The sequence below is a fragment of the Mesoplodon mirus genome (genome assembly GCF_964341445.2).
Source record: "Mesoplodon mirus genome assembly, chromosome: X".
Taxonomy (NCBI): domain Eukaryota; kingdom Metazoa; phylum Chordata; class Mammalia; order Artiodactyla; family Ziphiidae; genus Mesoplodon; species Mesoplodon mirus.
Genome location: NC_138981.1, coordinates 41,478,617 through 41,497,612, shown reverse-complemented (window position 1 = coordinate 41,497,612; position 18,996 = coordinate 41,478,617). Strand labels below are relative to the sequence as shown.

At 38.8% G+C, this 18,996-nt stretch overlaps 1 long non-coding RNA gene across 1 annotated transcript; it reads left to right on the top strand.

The window, feature by feature from the left end:
* The first annotated feature begins 5,963 nt into the window (after window positions 1-5,963).
* Window positions 5,964-10,350, top strand: LOC309796880. Its single transcript, XR_014292518.1, has 4 exons — window positions 5,964-6,034; window positions 6,286-6,371; window positions 7,936-8,087; window positions 9,626-10,350. It is a non-coding gene; the product is annotated as an uncharacterized lncRNA (long non-coding RNA).
* The last annotated feature ends 8,646 nt before the right edge of the window (window positions 10,351-18,996 follow it).

The following is an 18,996-nucleotide window of genomic DNA, read 5'->3' as shown; positions in this document are numbered from 1 at the left end:
CTAGCAAGGAGAGGATGTACATAACAAATGGCAACATAATGATAACAGTTGCACAAGAGATAGAAACAAGAAGAGTATTGAAAAAGTTCAGAAGAAAAGTAATGATAGCCACCATGTATTTATTATTACTTATGTGCCATGTACCTTACAAGGGTGATTACTAATACTAATACTCCAATACTAATACTCACAGATGTGAATTGGATACTTACTATGTGCCAGGCACTCTTCTGACCATAATACACATGTAGGGGATCACAGTATACCACCCCAAAATATGCCATTTTGGCATAGGGATAATTTTGAGCTGAAGGCAATTGAGAAACATCAGATGCCTGGGAGAAAAGCTCTCTGCCCTCCCCTTCGTTTCCCTAAAAGCAGACTCTGTCTCTCAATCACCTTCAGTGAAGCCACTTATCAGCCCAGAGATTACACTGAGAGGAATCTATACAACAAACCTGATGGAAACAACCCTTATCTTCCATTAATTTCCTCCATATATTTACCTTCCCACAGTCTGCTGCCCTTGGAAGCTTAAAACTCTTTTCCTTTGTCTTGTCCCTTCTCTACAAATTTAATTGTTCTTTGTTAAGATGCTATAGCTATCCCTTTGAGTTACTAATCACTAAATGTTTTTCCCCTCCCCTACTCATATAAGCTGGTAAATGCTTTTAATCCTCATGAAAATGCCATCAGGTAGTTATAATTATTCCCATTTTATGGAAGAAACAACTGAGGCTTCAGAAAATTTCCAAAACTTACCCAAGGTCATATCGCTAGTAAGTGAATGAACTAGGGTTGATCCCAAGTTTGTCTGAATTCTGAGTTTATGTTCTCTGAAGTGGCTATAGGTCTTGTCTTCACTATGCCAGTAACTCACTGTGTCAGCTATCTATCGCTGGGAAGCAAAGTGCCCAAAATTTACAGGATTAAGACAATAATGATGTATTGTTGCTCCTGATTCAGTGGGTTAGCCGGGCAGTTCTTCCGTTGATATGTCCTGAGTCACTCATGCTATTGCTGTCAACTAAAGGCTCAACTGGGGCTGCCATGTCCAAGATGGCCTCATTTACATGTCAGGTCCTTGCTGTGGGCTGTGGACGAGAGCCCCTGGACTCATCTCCATGTGGCCTTTCATCCCAGCTTCTTCACAGCATGATAATTCAGCACAGGGATATCAGGGTTCCAAGAAAGCATGCCCCAGTCCATGAAGGCTGATCAAGCCTCTGCTTGTGTCACATTTGCTAATGTCCAATTGATTGAAGCAAGTCACCTGATCAAACCCAGAGTAAGTGCGGGAGGAGACTATACTAGAACCTGGATATCAGGAGATGTGATTCATTGGGGGCCATTAATGTAACAATCTACGACATTTATCGCATGACTTTAAAAAATCCTCAGAAACTGGATTCTTCATTTGTAAAATGAGATGGAACTGAGTTACCTCTGAGGTCCTTGTGATTGGGAAATAGATAGAGGGCATCCTCTATAAGCATCCTTCCTGTCAGCTCCATAATCCCTTGACATGCTGCTCACTAACTTCCTCTTTTTCCTCAAAGAGAACCTTCCTAAATCTTCTAACAGTCTCTTCAGATATCTCATTATGATCTATATTGTCTACTTTAACTTAGGGAATAGAAAGAAGAAAAGGAAAATGAGAAAAGTAAAAACTAAAGCACTATAGTGCGATGCTTCTAAAGCTGTGCATTGTAGGCCACTGAAGATCCCTGTAGAACAACGGGGTGAGGAAGGAGGGGGGAGTGGGTCTGTGGATGGGGAGGTGGGCTTCAGAGGAAAAAGTCCTGAAACAATTTTGTTCATCCACTTTCATCAAACTTGAAATGTAAGGTTAATTGTTATTTTCACAGTGATCCTATCACAGGTGACCCTTGAACAACAGCAGGGGTTAACCCTCATACAATTTATAGTTGGCCCTCCATATCCAAGGTTCCTCCACATCTAGGAATTCAACCAACCACAGACAGTGTAGTACTGTAGTGTTTACGATGGAAAAATATCACCCTATAAGTGGATCCATGCAGTTCCAACCAGTATTGTTCAAGGGTCAACTGCATTTTCTTTCTCTTTTTTTTAAATTTATTTTTTATTGAAGTATAGTTGATTTACAATGTTGTGTTAGTTTCAGGTGTACAGCAAAGTGATTCAGTGATACATACATATATCCATTCTTTTTCAGATTCTTTTCCATTATAGTTTATTGCAAAATATTGAGTATAGTTCCCTGTGCTATACAGTAGGTCCCTGTTGTTTATTTTATATATAGTGGTGTGTATATGTTACCCCCAAATTCCTAATTTGTCCCTCCCTCCCACCTTTCCCCTTTGGTAACCATAAGTTTGTTTTCTATGTCTGTGAGTCTGTTTTGTAAATAAGTTCATTTGTATCATTTTTTTTAGATTTCACAAATAAGTGATATCATATGATATTTGTCTTTGACTTACTTCACTTAGTATGATAATCTCCAGTCAACTGAATTTTCTTAATGAGCATTGCCTTTTTAGTATAGGTGGGAGATGGAAGAGTGGTGAGTAGGGAAGATGTCTGAGCAGATCCTTCCAAAAGGTTAACTTTTCAGCAATGTTTAAGGTACCCTGTTGGCTTGACAGTTGTTAACATTGTGATGAAAGGCTGTTAGGTGAAGCAGTGGGGAAAAGCTAGACCTTAACACAAGGAGCGGGTAGCCGAAGGGTCTAGGTCCTTTTACTGTGCTCATAGTGTGCTCATTCTCCCACTAACCAGTGGTGAGGACCCAGTCCCTAAATCTGGCTTCAGGCATGCTTCCTTTCAGTTTCTGAAATTGTATATCTTTGGATAAACATATTCGGCAAGTACCATTTTAGCTGGTTCATCACTGCTGACATTAAGTTAACAGCATTTGGGGGCTTGGCTAATATTATCTCGCATTGTTTCCAAGCTATTGAGTACATTTGTAAATTTTGCATTTTTTCATAGTTACTGTTATATCTATCCACAATTCATATAAATGGGTCAATGACTCACAAGTGGTTCGATGAAAATAGTAATATAAATGCTCCAACTTAAAATAATGTCATAAATATAATCAACAAGCTCCAATTTAATTTTTACTGTGAGTCTGCAAATGCCAGTACAAGTGAACCTGTTAGTGATGATTTCTGACAAGTAGTTGAAAAAGAAAAGTTTGATTTGGAACTATAATGAGCAATATCTGAAAATTGGATTTTATTGGACCTGTGATCTGTTTAAACCTCCCCAGGACACAGTCTATTATGTAACTTTGTTAAATAGTGGGATGAAGACATTGAAACTCCTGTCATTTTTCAAATCAGAGTGACCTCCCTGGTAAATTTATTGTGTTTCTTCAAGATAAACATAAAATAATGCTTCCCATTACATAAATTATGAATTTTATACCTCAAGATAGAGAAAAGACCAACCTAAAGAGGCACAATTCAAAGTTGCCCTTCTTGTGGCCAACACACACATAAATCACATTACTTCTGGAAGCTTATAAAAGTCAGTTCAAAATTGATGATACATATGATGCTCAAAGAAAAAGCAGATTCGCTACTGGTAAAAATAATATCACGTACTAGGTTGGTATTTTGCTTTACAGTGAGGTGAAACCACTGAAGTGTCAAGTATGACTCAGTGCTTAGCAAATATGCAGCACATATAGGAAGAGGAAGGGCTGCCTGACAGCTTGCTCGGGTTCTAACTGATAAGTCATACTATAGGAGGAGAGAGGTTTTGTTCACTAGTGGTTATTTGATGAGCCATGATGTAGCCTAGCAAAGTGGGAGGGGTGTACCTGGAGCAGGTTCAACCTGATGCCAATCCACACCCTCCTGTATTTATAGAAAATAATCCATGGGAAACAACCAAACCACCAGAGTTCGGCTGCATTGCAAGAAAATCAAAAGCTCTGTGTGTGATTAAATCACGTGGTTTTTTGGCACCATGTGGGAAGAAATGAGCAGTATGTAAAAAACTAGAAGCCTGCTTTTCCATACTGAAATATGCTCTCTGGTGAGGGGAAAGTTGCCCACATGAGTTTGGGAAACAAGGAATGTGATTACAACAAAAAAAGTCTTTGACACAGCTATAATGTCAGTAAAGACCATTTCGATGATTTCAAATGGCATGTTCACATAGTGTACCTTTGTCAAATAATCAGTGTCTTGAACAGACTGAACTTGTCACTTGAAGGCCTGTGTTTAATCATTCGTTCTACAGCTATGTACTGAGTGCCAGCAATGTGCCGGATGGATGGTCAGACAAAAAGCTCTCTCAAATTCCCAGTCTTTGAGTAACATAGTATACAGATGAAATACCTACATTTCCAAAGTGGCCAGTGTAAATTATTTTTTTTCCTTCAAATTGTAAAGCAAAAAATATAATCTTCTGTATACAAAACAACATGTTCAGTGGTCAGCAGGACTTATATAGTCGTAGGGATGTAAATACCTAATTGATCTAGCCAAAATGACAATGTGACTATATTGACAGAATGGCCATAAGTGGAATGGGAGTCATGCCTGTATGAAAGAGGTAAATCCTCTTTTACTATAGAGGGAAGTCAATAGGTAGGGCCTGAAACTACAAAATCAAGAATATTTGGAAATATCAGGGTAAATACAATCAGTTAAAAGAGTTGAAAATTGTTGCCTCTGGAGATACGGGCTTGTGGGACTGGGGAATTGCTGTTCTTTGCAACAATTCTTGTATAACTGTTAAATTATAGGAACATGAACTTTGCTTTAAATTTTTTTTAAAATGTCATAGAAAATTTGGAAAATAGAGAAAATCATAAATAAGATAAAAATCCCATTTCACCCAGTCATTTAAATCCTATACAATAGCTTCAAAATGGTTTTAAAACAACTCTAAAATTGCTTTAAAATAGCTTTTTAAAATCAGAAGATTGGTATGTTTATCTTTTTCATTTTTCAATGATAACAAGAATGATACCTTGCATGTCAACATTTGAAATCTTCTTTATGCAAAAAGAAACAAAGCTGCCCCACCACGAAAGTAGAGTATCTGTTAAAAAACAAGCTGCTAACTACCTTGTTATAAGAAAGTAAAGCATAATGGCACTAAGTTAGATATTTTTTTAATGCTTGCAACGATTTTCAAAATTCATCTAATGCTAGAATAATTATGAGTATGAGAAGATAGAAATGAACTCTACTAACTGCACCTTATAAAATTGAGGGATCTGCATTTTCTCCAATATAACTTTTCAACTGAGAGACTAAACCTGCACACCTCAACTTCCTCCTCCCACCCTCCCACCCTCCCATCTTCTCCCACCTCCATTTGTGGACTATCTGGATCCAACTATAGGTGAAACAAAGACTCTGAGTTTATATCGGTCTTTAGACAAACTTCCTTCTTAATACTTAGTTTTCCCAGTGCAGATGACAATGGCTTAAAAAAACACACACACGCACGCACACACACATGCATGCAAGCACTCGCTCTAATTTGGGGAAGGGTTCAAATCCAGAGGAAATGAATTGGCTGCCTGCCACGGGTGGGGTATGATCCCATTTAGCTCCTAGCCCTGGAGACACAGCCAGGTGATTATGGCATAGCAGATTGCTGAAAAGGCTGGTCTTTTTTTGTTTTGTCTCTTATGTTTGTTTTTAATGGTCTGATGTTCTGGATGTTTCTCCATTGAATGTAGGGTCTCAAAATTCAGTGCAAGAGATGTACTCTCAAAACATCCTCAAAGAACAGACCCACTTCCACCGCTCCATGAACTGTCAGAATGCACTAGATATTCTGGAGTGAGAAATGTTATTTTGAAATCTGCTTAGGGGCAGGAAGACTGACATCAGAGAATGGGGCTGTTGGCAGCTTTCCTGTCTCCTGATATACTCAGGGCTGACTGTGCTGGTCACATGCTTGCTTTTAGTTCCCTGAGGAAGTGTGTTGAGTTATAGAGAAACTAGCCAGAAAAGATAAGCCACAGACGGAGTTTTCCCGGGACCCACAAACAAGCTTTGTATAGCCTCTGATTAGCCAGGTGCTGCAGCAAATTTTGTCTATGACTTTAAGGATTCATATCTGATTGAGAGTCATTTCCTTACTCCACCATCTCTGACTCATGTGAAAAATGTTCTCTTCTTTATACTCTTTAACAATAGCGTGTTTACTGATCTGAGAAGAGTGCTGCTTTCATTTTCCTTTTGTTAAATGATTGGGTGACATTATTATGAACCTTGTCTTCTTCTGTGTTTTTCTTTGAAAAATGAATGATTTCTCTCTTGCTCTCAGCCTTTCTGGTTACAATAAAAGAAGATGGCTTCCCAGTCTCCTTTTCCTGCTCCTGGGCCATTAAAACCCGACATTTTTGGAAGGAGGTATGAGACAGTGTGAGTTTAATTTCTCCAGCAAGGCTATCTACTCCAGACAGAACCAGGGAAATTTGGCTTTATTTTTTATTTCATTTATTTCCTCGTGCAATTGACTTTCTTCAACCACTGTTCTCCTATGGAGATTATTTTATTTTACATCCCGGGATACTGTAATTTGAAAAAGAGAGAGATAGCATTGTTAAAGAGAAAAACCATAGGTCCAAAATGGCATCACTTGTACTAAAGCCCATGAAACCAAACCTAGATTTAATACCTAAACTAATTGCCATTCCCACCTTCACCACAAATGTAATCTTAATCAACCAGTATGTAATTTTCTGGTCAGCACCAATGAGGTAATCTGCCAGCTGGGCCCTCTCCATCCCCCAGAGGAAGAAGAGGCAATCTGCATGATAAAACCCTTGCAATTCCCTTTTCCCCAAAAGGAGAGGTCTTGCCCTAAAAATAATCCTTTCTTTTCTTTTGCTAATAGCTCCCTTGCCCCACCTTTCTTCCTATAAAAACCTCCCATTTTGTACAACACCTCTGAGTGTACTTCTAGTTGCTAAGTGGGATGAATCATTAAATAAGACCAATTAGATCTTCAGATTTACTTGGTTGAATTTTTTTCTAACAATATTATTAGTAATGCTGTGTGCTATTTACAACTATCATTATTTTAATATAAACATTAAAGGTAAAAAATAATCAGCATAATTTGACATTCCTGTCCTTTGCATAAAGGAAAAACTTAATAAACATGGTTTGAAAGAATGAATTAAGTAACTAGATTATTCTTTACTCAATTTGGACTTATAGAAATAGTTCACTAACTGCAGAGCGGATAACTTATGAGTCATGTCTACTTTGCCCCTTCACCCTTCCACATATGTAGGTTTCTACCTTATTAATGAGTCTCTTGCTGTAAGTAAATTTAGAACATCATAAGACTTGAATTTTTTGCTTTGGCAATAAATTTAAAATGGTCAAACATTAAAAACAATATAAAAAGTTATACCTAATGAGAAGTCTTACTTCCCATATCTACCTACCCTGTTCCTTATCCTCAACAGCTTTTATTAGTGTTGAAGAATAGCAGAATATGCCCCTTCAAAATATGCCTCTTTGGCCTAAAGATTTTTTTCATCTGATTATTTTTGAGAGGCTGCAGACACAGGAGAAACTCTGAAAGCAGAGTAGAATTTATCCTTTTTTAAGGAAAATTTACATTTATAAGGGAAATCTCCATTTGTAGGGGTATCTTCCTCTCTGTACCTAAAAGAGAAGGATGACTCTAAATCACAAGAAACTCAGTGGAGGAGGCACCTGACTTGAATCTGCATAACAAACTTCCCCTTGTTTACTGTGCTTTTCCTGATAACTTCCTATAACTGACCTCCCCAGTCCACAACATCTTTCCTTTGTCTTTAGCCGGAGATGGTATTTGAGGTGATGGCTTAGGCCATTTTGGAGGATTTTACTCAGTTTTCCTGGGTATCTCTCATGTGTACATGAGGTATATACATCTTATTAAACTTCTCTTTTTCTCCTGTTAATCTTTTTATTACAGGGGGTCTCACACAAGAACCTAGAGTGCTAGAGAAAAATTATCCCACCCCTCCCCCCACAGTTTTGGCAACCCAGATGGGACCCACTGAGATACACTACTTGCTTCAGAGCCTGCAGATGGAATCCTGGAAAACTGGAAGAAGCCAGTGAAGGGTAAGAATTCTTACCAAAGTCAGCTCTCTGTCTGAAGTTCCCAGTCAAGAGAGAAAGGTAAAAATTTCATGTTGTCCCTTCCTCTCCAAATTCAGATTAGCAGGAGAAAAGCATTTGTAAGACTTAGTTCTTTGGATTGTGATGCTGGTTAAAATTTGGTTTTGGGGTACCTATTAGTTATTGAGCTTTTCCCTCCCAGGGACAGCCACTGTTCTCCTGTTTTTCTCATTGTATGTTCTGAGAACTTGGCTTGGCTTTCTGCCTGCCCAGGGCATGGAGAGTTTTGGTTCTGCATATGCAGGTGGCTCAACTGTCAGGTTGGGGGCAATGAAAGTACGGCCAGACAGAATGTGGGTTGCACCCCATTTGCAGCTGGCATGTTACTGACTTGCCAGCTCTCAGGGGAATTGTCTGTATCTTTCTTTTGGTTGTCTTTGGGCATGGCCCTAGATCTTGGGGTGATAGTATCTTTTGCGCTCTATATGGGGTGGGGACACCTCTTGCATCCATGGGTAAGTCATAAAGGGCTAATTGGTTTTGGTTTTGAGTCATTTGATATATATGCCTTTGGTTTAAAAGAAAAAGGAAAAAAAAATGTTGTTCAACACTTCCAGGGATATTTACTGTTTGTCCTGACTGAAAGTGATAAGATGTTTGATAGAATTTTTTTGAAGTAGCTCTATGGTCAGAAGTTGGCCATATTGGAAGCTGATATTCAGAGTTTGATAGGAACTGTTTTTTTAGACCTTCTACCCTAAGATAGGTAGACCAGAAAATTACATACTGGTTGATTAAGACAAGAATCTTTTTTTTTTGTCTTTGTTGCTGCATGCAGGCTTTCTCTAGTTGCGGCAAGCAGGGGCTACTCTTCGTTGTGGTGTGCGGGCTTCTTATTGTGGCGGCTTCTCTAGCCATGAGCTCTAGGCATGTGGGCTTCAGTAGGTACAGCATGTGAGCTCAGTAGTTACGGCACATGGGCCCTAGGGTGTGCAGGCTTCAGTAGTTGCGGCACGTGGGCTCAGTAGTTGTGGCTCATGAGCTCTAGAGCACAAGCTCAGTAGTTGTAGCACACAGGCTTAGTTGCTCTGCAGCATGTGGGAACTTCCTGGACCAGGGATCAAACCCATGTCCCCTGCATTGGCAGGAGGATACTTAACCACTGCACCACCAGGGAAGTCCCTGATAGGAAACTTTTGATTTCCATCTTAGTTGGAAATCTCCCTGATGTAAAGAAGCAAATTGAAGAGAATGTAGTTGGATCAGCCCCTTATATCACTCAGATTGCAACCCAATTCTTTGAGGAATTAAAAACAACTCTTCTTGTCTTATTAATTGAGTATAAGAACAGAAATGCAGCTCTAAAAGCAATTTAAAGCCCATCTATCCTTTTTACCAACCCCAAAACCTCCCCTATTCATCTCAAAAGGCTTGTAGATATTATAAAAGATCTGGACTTAGGAAACAAAATCCTTCTTGGAGAAAGTTACATCCTTCTTCTGTGCCTTTGAGATGTAAATATTCTACCTTGTCTTCTCTAGGAACCCAGAGCCATCTCTTGGAAATGCCAACTACATGGAGGTAATAAGAAGGGGAAAGAAAAAAGAAAAGAAAGAAAAGAAAAGAAAAGAAAAAAAGAGGGGCTCTTTGGATACCAGAGAATGAAAATCTTAAATGTCTTCTCCATTAATATTAGTAAAAAACTTTAGCCATCTGAGCAGGTAACTTTAACTTATGCCATCTGCTAAAAACACAATTCGGACCCAACTGTTCTTTTATAAACTAAAAGTGAGTTTTGCATTGTTGTACGTGTCTAATGGCTAAAAGTTTACAGCAAAAGCTATAACATCTCTGTTTGCATCTGTCTTTTTGTTTCTGTATGTCAGATAGATAGATACATAAGCAGATAGATAGATAGATGGACAGATATGTTATAGATGTGTGATTTTTCCACCTCTGGATGGTATTGCCAAAATTAATTTGTGAACTTTATTTAATTGGCTTAAAGAAAAAGAATACTTATATAAATTAAGTATGCCTAAAACTCCCAAAAATATAGAAACTAACCCAAATGTTTTTCAAGTTCATGTGATCTGGGACAATCTTAAGTAAATAAAAGCTGGTTTAAGTTTGTTGATTTGATTAAAATAGGCATGTCTTCAGAGTTATCAGCATTTAATATAATGCAGACACAGAACTTTTATTCTACCCAAGTCCACTAGTAAAATAAGTTCTTATTATCCTTGTTAGAGAATTCATTAGCAAGAAACAAAAAAACTTAAGATGATGGTTATCTGTTCAATGTCTCATGAAATTCTTATGAGTAATCTAAACATAATTGTTAAGAACAAGTGAATTAAATGAATGTAATTAAGATAAAAGTTTATAAATTAACTTTTCTACAACAATTATGTTTTATGGTATGTCCACTTAAAAATAGTTTCTAAAATCTTTTTGGTAACTTGAAACCTTAGAGCGAGACTAAGTTAAGTTAAATGATGGATGTTCATTGAGTATACAGATTATTTCCAAATAAGATTAAATATTGAAATATTAATCACTGAACAAAGGTTTATCTACTTTTGCTTTTTACAAAGGAATGAAAGATATTTGGGTTTTTCAATAAACATGTTTTGTAACTCATTGAAAAATTTACTATGAGGAAGAACATGCTTCTAGAAATTATGAAATGTATCTGTAAATTTGCCAATATAGAGAATGCTGGTGTAACAGATAGTTCACAAGTGCTTACTTAGTTTTCACTATCAATTAAGGTTTCTAAGGGTTAAGAATTCTAATTAGTATATGTAATTAAAACTACTAGAAATACAGGCATAGCTTGTTTTATTGTGCTTTGCTTAATTGTGCTTCTCAGTTGTTGCGTTTTTTTTTTTACAAATTGAAAATTTGTGGCAACCCTGCCTTGAGCAAGTCTATTGGTGTCATTTTTCTAACAGCATTTGCTCACTTCATGTCTCCATGTCACATTTTGATAATTCTCACAGTATTTCAAACTTTTTCATTATTATTATGCTTGTTATGGTGATCTGTGAACAGTGATCTTTTTTTTTTTTTTTTTTTTTTTTTTTGCGGTATGTGGGCCTCTCACTGTTGTGGCCTCGCCCACTGCGGAGTACAGGCTCCGGACGCGCAGACCCAGCGGCCATGGCTCACGGGCCCAGCCGCTCCGCGGCACGCGGGATCTTCCCGGACCGGGTCACGAACCCGTGTCCCCTGCATCGGCAGGCAGACTCTCAACCACTGCGCCACCAGGGAAGCCCTGAACAGTGATCTTTGATGTTAGTATTGCAACTGCTTTGGGGAGCCACAAATCAATGATGAACTTAATCTATAATTGTTGTGTGTGTTCTGACTGTTCCATCAACCAGCCGTTCCCCCATCTCTCTCCCTCATATTGAGCCTCCCTATTAACTGAGATACAACAATATTGAAATAGGGACAATTAATAACCCTACAATGGCCTCTAAGTGTTTAAGTGAAATGAAGAGTCCCACGACTCTCACTTTAAATCAAAAGCTAGAAATGATTAAGCTTAGTGAGGAAGGCATGAGATATGCCAAAAGGTAGGCCTCTTGCACCAAATAGTTAGCAAAGTTGTGAATACAAATGAAAAGTTCTTGAAGGAAATTAAAAGTGCTACTCCAGTGAATATACAAATGATAAGAAAGCTAAACAGCCTTATTGCTGATATGGAGAAAGCTTCAGTGGTCTGGATAGAAGATAAAACCAGCCACAACATTCCCTCAAGCTAAAGCCTAAACCAGAGCAAGGCCCTAACTCTCTTCAATTCTACAAAGCTGACGGGGGGTGAAGAAGCTGCAGAAGAAAAGTTTGACGCTAGCAGAGGTTGGTTCATGAAGTTTAAGGAATGAAACCATCTCCATTACATAAAAGTGCAAGGTGAAAAACCAACAGCTGATGTAGAAGCTGCAGCAAGTTATCCAGAAAATCTAGTCAAAATAATCAATTAATAAAGGTGGCTACAGGGACTTCCCTGGTGGCACAGTGGTTAAGAATCCACCTGTCAATGCAGGGGACACAGGTTCCATCACTGGTCTGGGAAGATCCCACATGCCATGGAGCAACTAAGTCCGTGCACCACAACTACAGAGCCTGTGCTCTAGAGCCCATGGGCCACAACTACTGAGCCCATGTGTCACAACTACTGAAGCCCGCATGCCTGGAGCCTTGCTCTGCAACAAGAGAAGCCACTGCAATGAGAAGTCTGTGCACCACGACAAAGAGTAGCCCCCGCTCACCACAACTAGAGAAAGCCTGTACACAGCAATGAAGACCCAATGCAGCCAAAAATAAAAAATATAATAAAATAAATTTTTTAAAAATTAAAAAAAATCAAGGTGGCTACACTAAACAACAGATTTTCTATGTATAAGAAACAGCCTTATCTTGGAAGAAGGTGACATCTAGGACCTTTATAGCTTGAGAGGAGAAGTCAAGTATATCCATACAATGGAATATTATTCAGCTATGCAAAGAAATGAAGTTCTGATATATGCTACAACATGGATAAACATAGAAAACACTTCGCTGAGTGAAATAAACCAGATACAAAAGGTCAAATATTATATGACTCCACTTATGAGGTACCTAGAATAGGCAAATTCATAGAGACAGAAAAGAGAATAGAGGTAACCAGGGACTGGGGGGAGAAGGAATGAGAAATTATTGTTTGATAATTACAGAGTTTCTGTTTGGGGTGATGAAAAAGTTTTGGAAATACATAGTGGTGATTTACAATAGCCAGGACATGGAAGCAACATAAATGTCCATGGACAGATGAATGGATAAAGAAGTGGTACATGTATACAATGGAATATTACTCAGCCATGGAAAGAAATGAAATTGAGTTATTTGTAGTGAGGTGGATGGACCTAGAGTCTGTCATACAGAGTGAAGTAAGTCAGAAAGAGAAAAACAAATACCATATGCTAACACATATATATGGAATCTAAAAATAAAGTGGTTCTGATGAACCTAGGGGCAGGACAGGCATAAAGATGCAGAAGTAGACAATGGACTTGAGGACACAGGGAGGGGGAATGGTAAGCTGGGATGAAGTGATAGAGTAGCACTGACATATATACACTACCAAATGTAAAATAGATAGCTAGTGGGAAGCAGGCACATAGCACAAGGAGATCAGCTCAGTGCTTTGTGACCACCTACAGGGGTGGGATAGGGAGGGTGGGAGGGAGGCACAAGAGGTAGGGGATATAGGGATATATGTATACGTATAGCTGATTCACTTTGTTATACAGCAGAAACTAACAGAACATTGTAAAGCAATTATATATACTCCAATAAAGATGTTAAAAAAAATACATAGTGGTGATGGTTGTACAACCTTGTGAATGTAATTAATGCCATTGAATTATATTCTTAAGATGGCTAAATGGAAATTTTAATTATATATGTATATATTTACTACAATTTAAAAAATTAATAATGTAATATACTAAAAGACACTGAATTGTATACTTTAAATGGGTAAATTATATGATATATGAATTATATCTCAATAAAGCTGTTTTTTTAAAAAAAAGGTAGCACATTTTTCTGCATCTTGCTGTTTTACTTTTAGTAATATATCCTAGGGAACTTTCCAAGTCAGGACATAGATAAATTCTTTGTTCTTATTTTTTTATTTACTTATTTACTACAGCTGTGGTTGTGCAGATACACTATGGTTTATTATGCAGTCCAATAAGGCTGGACACGTGGGTTGTTTTAAGTCTTTTGCTATTTCAGACAGTGCTACAGTGAATAAGTTTATACACACAAGTGAATGCATCACATGAACATATCAAGTCTGTTGTAATACTTATGAATTTTAATTAATCTGTTAAGTGAGAATTATACTGTCCAATTATTATAATTGTTGTTGAGAGTATTTTGTGTGTTTTAGGGCCATTTGTATTTCTTTTTTCTGTGAATTGTGTATGTGTCTGTTGCTGTTCTATTGGTGTGGTTGTTCTTTTATAAATTCCCTTTTAAAGGAGCTTTTATATATTAGGGAAGTTAGTCCTTTGCCTTTGATAAGAATTGCAAACATTATTCTGTTTGCAATTTGTCTTTTGATTTTGCTTATTTTTTTACGCTTAAGTTTTAATTTTTATATAGTCAAATTTATCAATTTTTTTTTTTTTTTTTTTTTTTTGGTGGTACGTGGGCCTCTTACTGTTGTGGCCTCTCCCATTGTGGAGCACAGGCTCCAGACATGCAGGCTCAGTGGCCATGGTTCATGGGCCCAGCTGCTACATGGCATGTGGGACCTTCCAAGACCGGGGCACGAACCCGTGTCCCCTGCATCAGCAGGCAGACTCTCAACCACTGCGCCACCAGGGAAGCCCAAATTTATCAATTTTTGAGTCATTTATAAAAGGTCATCCCTGCTGCAAAGTTATAAAGGAATTTTCCCAGTTTTCTTCAATTAGTTTTATTATTTTAATTTCTACATCTAGGTATTTGAGCCATTTGGAGTTCATCCAGGTACATGTTGTAAGGTATGGATTTAGCTGTATGTTTCTCCAGATGTCAGATATCAGCCTTAGTTGTTCCAATAGCAGTTTTAAAATAAAGTTCATATTTACCTGACTACTTGAGATTCCACCTTTATTGTATACTCAATTCTGGTATATATTGTTTTTATTTTGGGTTTTTTTTTTGGCCATGCCACACAGCTTGCAGGATCTTAGTTCCCTGACCAGGGATTGCACCCAGGCCCTGGAAGTGAAAGTGCCAAGTCCTAACCACTGGACTGCCAGGGAATTCCCTGGTATATATTGTATTTATTTCTGGACTTTCTATTTCAGTCTCTTAGTGTGTCTGTCTGCTCATATACCAGTATCACACTGTTTTAATTCGTAACTTTAAAAAAATTACATTTTCATGTGTGGTCAGACTAATCCTCTCTCATTGCTCTTCCTTTTAGCGTTTTCCTGGCTATCTTTGCTTATTTTTCTAACCAGTACTCTTTTATCACTACTGTGACCAAGCAGGCCCCTATGGTGTCTTCCCAGGACAGACCCCCTCCCCCATATCCTCTGCTTTAGCTCCTGTCTGAAGTACCTAAATAATAGTATCTGCTGCACATTTCTGGAGTTGTTTTACAGATGCAAAACCCCCCACAAAATGGAAGAAATTAACTACTTGATGACCATGAGCATGTAGTCCCCAGACCTACTGGTGCCTAAGGATTGATAATGTTAACCCCTGTTACCTCACCATCAACCAATCAGAGAACTGTGCACGAGCTGATCACTTACCCTGGGACTCCTCCTCCCTCACCTTGCCTTTAAAAATGCTTTGCTGAGACCCATTGGGGAGTTTGGGGTTTTTGAGCATTAGCTGTCTTGGACTACTTGTATGGCACCTTACAATAAATGCTGCACTTTCCTTCACCATGTTACCAAGTCCAAGCTCGCTCTGCTCACCGCATGACAGGCCAATAAATCGGGAGACAAGGTGTTGAGGCAAAGAGTAGCGACTTTATTCCAAAAGCCGGCAGACCAAGATGGCAGACTAGTGTCCTAGAGTGTCTTATCAGTGTCTGGATGCTAGTTTCTTTTATAGAACAGAGAGGGGAGGAGATGAGGAAGTAAAGTAAAAAGGCTGTAAGTCTTGCAAAATATCTCCTGGTTTTGGCCAGCCTCGGGGAGGGGATATGTTAATTTCTTCTTTTCTGCAGCCATTCACAGGTGGGCAGGGTCAGGGTGCTTCCCTGTGAGCTGAACAAAGGCACTTTAGTTTAACATTCAGGCAGAGGGGCAGGGTTTCCCAAGGCAGGCCATTACGTATGCCAATAGCTATAGATAGAACAAAAGCAATGGAAAGCAAAGGTCAAATAAAAGAAACAGATCCAACATGGAGTCAGATTTTGTTCTTCCCTGTTACAACCACTACCTGGTGTCAGTCGATTGGCTTTACTGCGTGCAGGTGAGCAGACCCAAGTTTGGTCAGTAACAATACCTTATAAACCATTTAGTTCTGAAACCAAGCAGGACCCTGTGGGGCCCTCCCTGATACAAATCCTTTCCATGTCCCCCATTTCTTGTTTGTAGGAAATAGGCTTCATTCAGCCTCCTTGACCTTCCCTGAGTTCCAAAGGGCAGATTCAAAGAGTTGGCTAATTAGCAAAGGAAGGGGATGTAGAAACAAGGGAGGAGCAGTCAAGAAACAATAGTGCAGGGGCTTCCCTGGTGGCACAATGGTTGGGAGTCCACCTGCCGATGCAGGGAACACGGGTTCGTGCCCCAGCCTGGGAGGATCCCACATGCCGCAGGGCGGCTGGGCCCGTGAGCCATGGCCGCTGGGCCTGCACGTCTGGAGCCTGTACTCCACAATGGGAGAGGCCACAGCAGTGAGAGCCCCGCGTACAGCAAAAAAAAAAAAAAAAAAAAAAAAAAGAAAAGAAACAATAGTGCAGACTTGGGGCAGGGTCCTGGCTCCTCCTCAAGAAATATACATAACAGGGCCTCCCTGGTGGCGCAGTGGTTGAGAGTCCGCCTGCCGATGCAGGGGATACGGGTTCGTGCCCCGGTCTGGGAGGATCCCATATGCCGCGGAGCGGCTGGGCCCGTGAGCCATGGCCGCTGGGCCTGCGCGTCCGGAGCCTGTGCTCCGCAACGGGAGAGTCCACAACAGTGAGAGGCCCGCATACCGCAAAAAGAAAAAAATAAATAAATAAAAAAATAAAAAAGAAATATACATAACAATACCTTTGAGTTCTGCAGGAACTAATGCCCCCACCCAGGTGGAGGATGGTAACTTCAGGTAACTTTTGCCTATAAAAACTTCTCCCCTAAGACCACTGGGGAGTTTGGGGTTTTTGAGCACAAGCCACCTGTTCTCCTTGCTTGGCCCTGTAATAAACCTTTCTCTGCTCCAGACTCTGATGTTTTGGTTTGTTTGGCCTCACTGTGCATTGGGCACACGAACTTGTGTTCAGTAACAGCCAGCAGGCTAGAATCAAGTCTGCAACATAATCCATTCCAGTTCTGCAACATAATCCATTCCAGTTTATCAAGTCTTAATGCTTTTTTTTTTAGCAGAAATTGAATAAATCACTTGCAATAAAACTGTAAATACAATTTGGTAAACAATTTTTTAATTTAAGCACTTTCCTGTTATTACAGTCTTTTTAAACATAACATTCCATAATTTCCATAACTATTCATCTATGTTGGATACTTTCCATTTTCCCTATTGTTTCTATTCCTTTTCATTATGAAAAACAAAACAAAACAACAACCCTGCAATGAGTATCTTTATGCACAAGAACACTTTAAATAGTTTTTGGCACTGATCTTTAGTGGGATTATTGAAGTGGCATCTTTAAAATTGTGGATACACATTACTAAACCTTCTACCTGTTTACACTCCAACAAGCTAGTTCATGCAGCATCAACTTTGCCACACTTTTCTCATCAGCAATTGATTACCTCAGTACTTTGAAAGGTCACTTACAGCATTTTAAGTGTGCAAACGTGGGGTGAGTGGGCTCCATTGTGTTGGGATTAGTTTGTAGCCAATGGAGGAGGTTAGATTGCCCAGGGACTGAATTGTTCTTCTGTTTGTTTTTTTGTCTGCTTTTTGTTTTCTCAATTCTGACTAAATTGTTCTTAACAAATGAGGTTTCCAAAGACAATGAGGAAAAGTGGAGATCAGGAAGGAATAGTTTCATTATAGTTTTGTTATGGAGTAAATAGAAAATGTTTTCTATTTCAAATAAGTTGCTCATAAACTTTTGGAACACTACCCATTGAAAAGCTGGAGGCTACATGAATTATGTTTTGGTACAGTTGGTACCAGTGTTAAGATATCAGTGTTCACAATGAAAATGTTTATTACTGCTGACTGAAAAAAACAGAAAACAAAAAAAAAAGCCCACTATTCAAAGTGGGAACTAAAAAAAAAAAAATCACCCGCCTTGAACCCATCAGGAAGATCAAAGCACCTTTTAAAGCCTGTGTACACAATTTACACATTAAACCACTCGTCATTGAGCCAACAAAATGACAGCTTTTTCGATACTGGGAAAGAAAAAAACACTAGAAAAGTATATTATACAACCAACTTCCTTGAGGTAATGGCAAGCGCATATCACCGCAAGAAAAAAGGGAAGGACATTAAAAAGTTCTTTCTCAGCCCTTAAGTCCTTTAGAGAAATGATTGCCTTTTAATTCATTTTTGGACATGTTTTAGATGCATTTTGGATACAAAGGTCTATTCTTTGGCATCTTAAGAGCACTGTTTTGTTTCCATTTTCTCCCCATTTCTCCATAATCGTTTGATTCTAAATACCATTTCCATGACAGGAAAGTGGCTTCTTTTTGTATTGCTGTAAGTATGTGAAAGTGTCATTTGGATGTCATTGGCCCAGTCAACCCTCTTCCAATTTGTAATTTTGCTCTTTCAGTTTGTATTTTTCATTTCTCTTTTTTCCATTTCAGTGGTCCATCATTTGCTGTTTCTCTTATTCTTTAGCACCTCATTAGGAGTGGGTAGGCAATGGGGAGGAAGGAGTGTATGAACTTAAACCTGTTAACTCTTGGAAAAAATATTGCAGTGAAGATCTCTGAAGCTATGTCCCTTAAAGTTATTTTGTTTCCAAAACGTGTAATCTTACGCAAATTGAAGACTAACATCTCCAGCCAGTCTTAGAATTGTATTTTGGGGGGACACAGGGTGAGGAACTTGAATCAACCCTTGCATTTAGAGCACCAGGACTTGAAAAGCCAAGTGCAATTATGTAAGTCAGTATTTTATATAATACAACCTCTACCAGAATTTCTTGTTTTTTCTTCATCTCCATATTCTCGTAATAGGAATACTGATAGGGCTGTTTTAATTGTACAGCGAATGCGGGTGC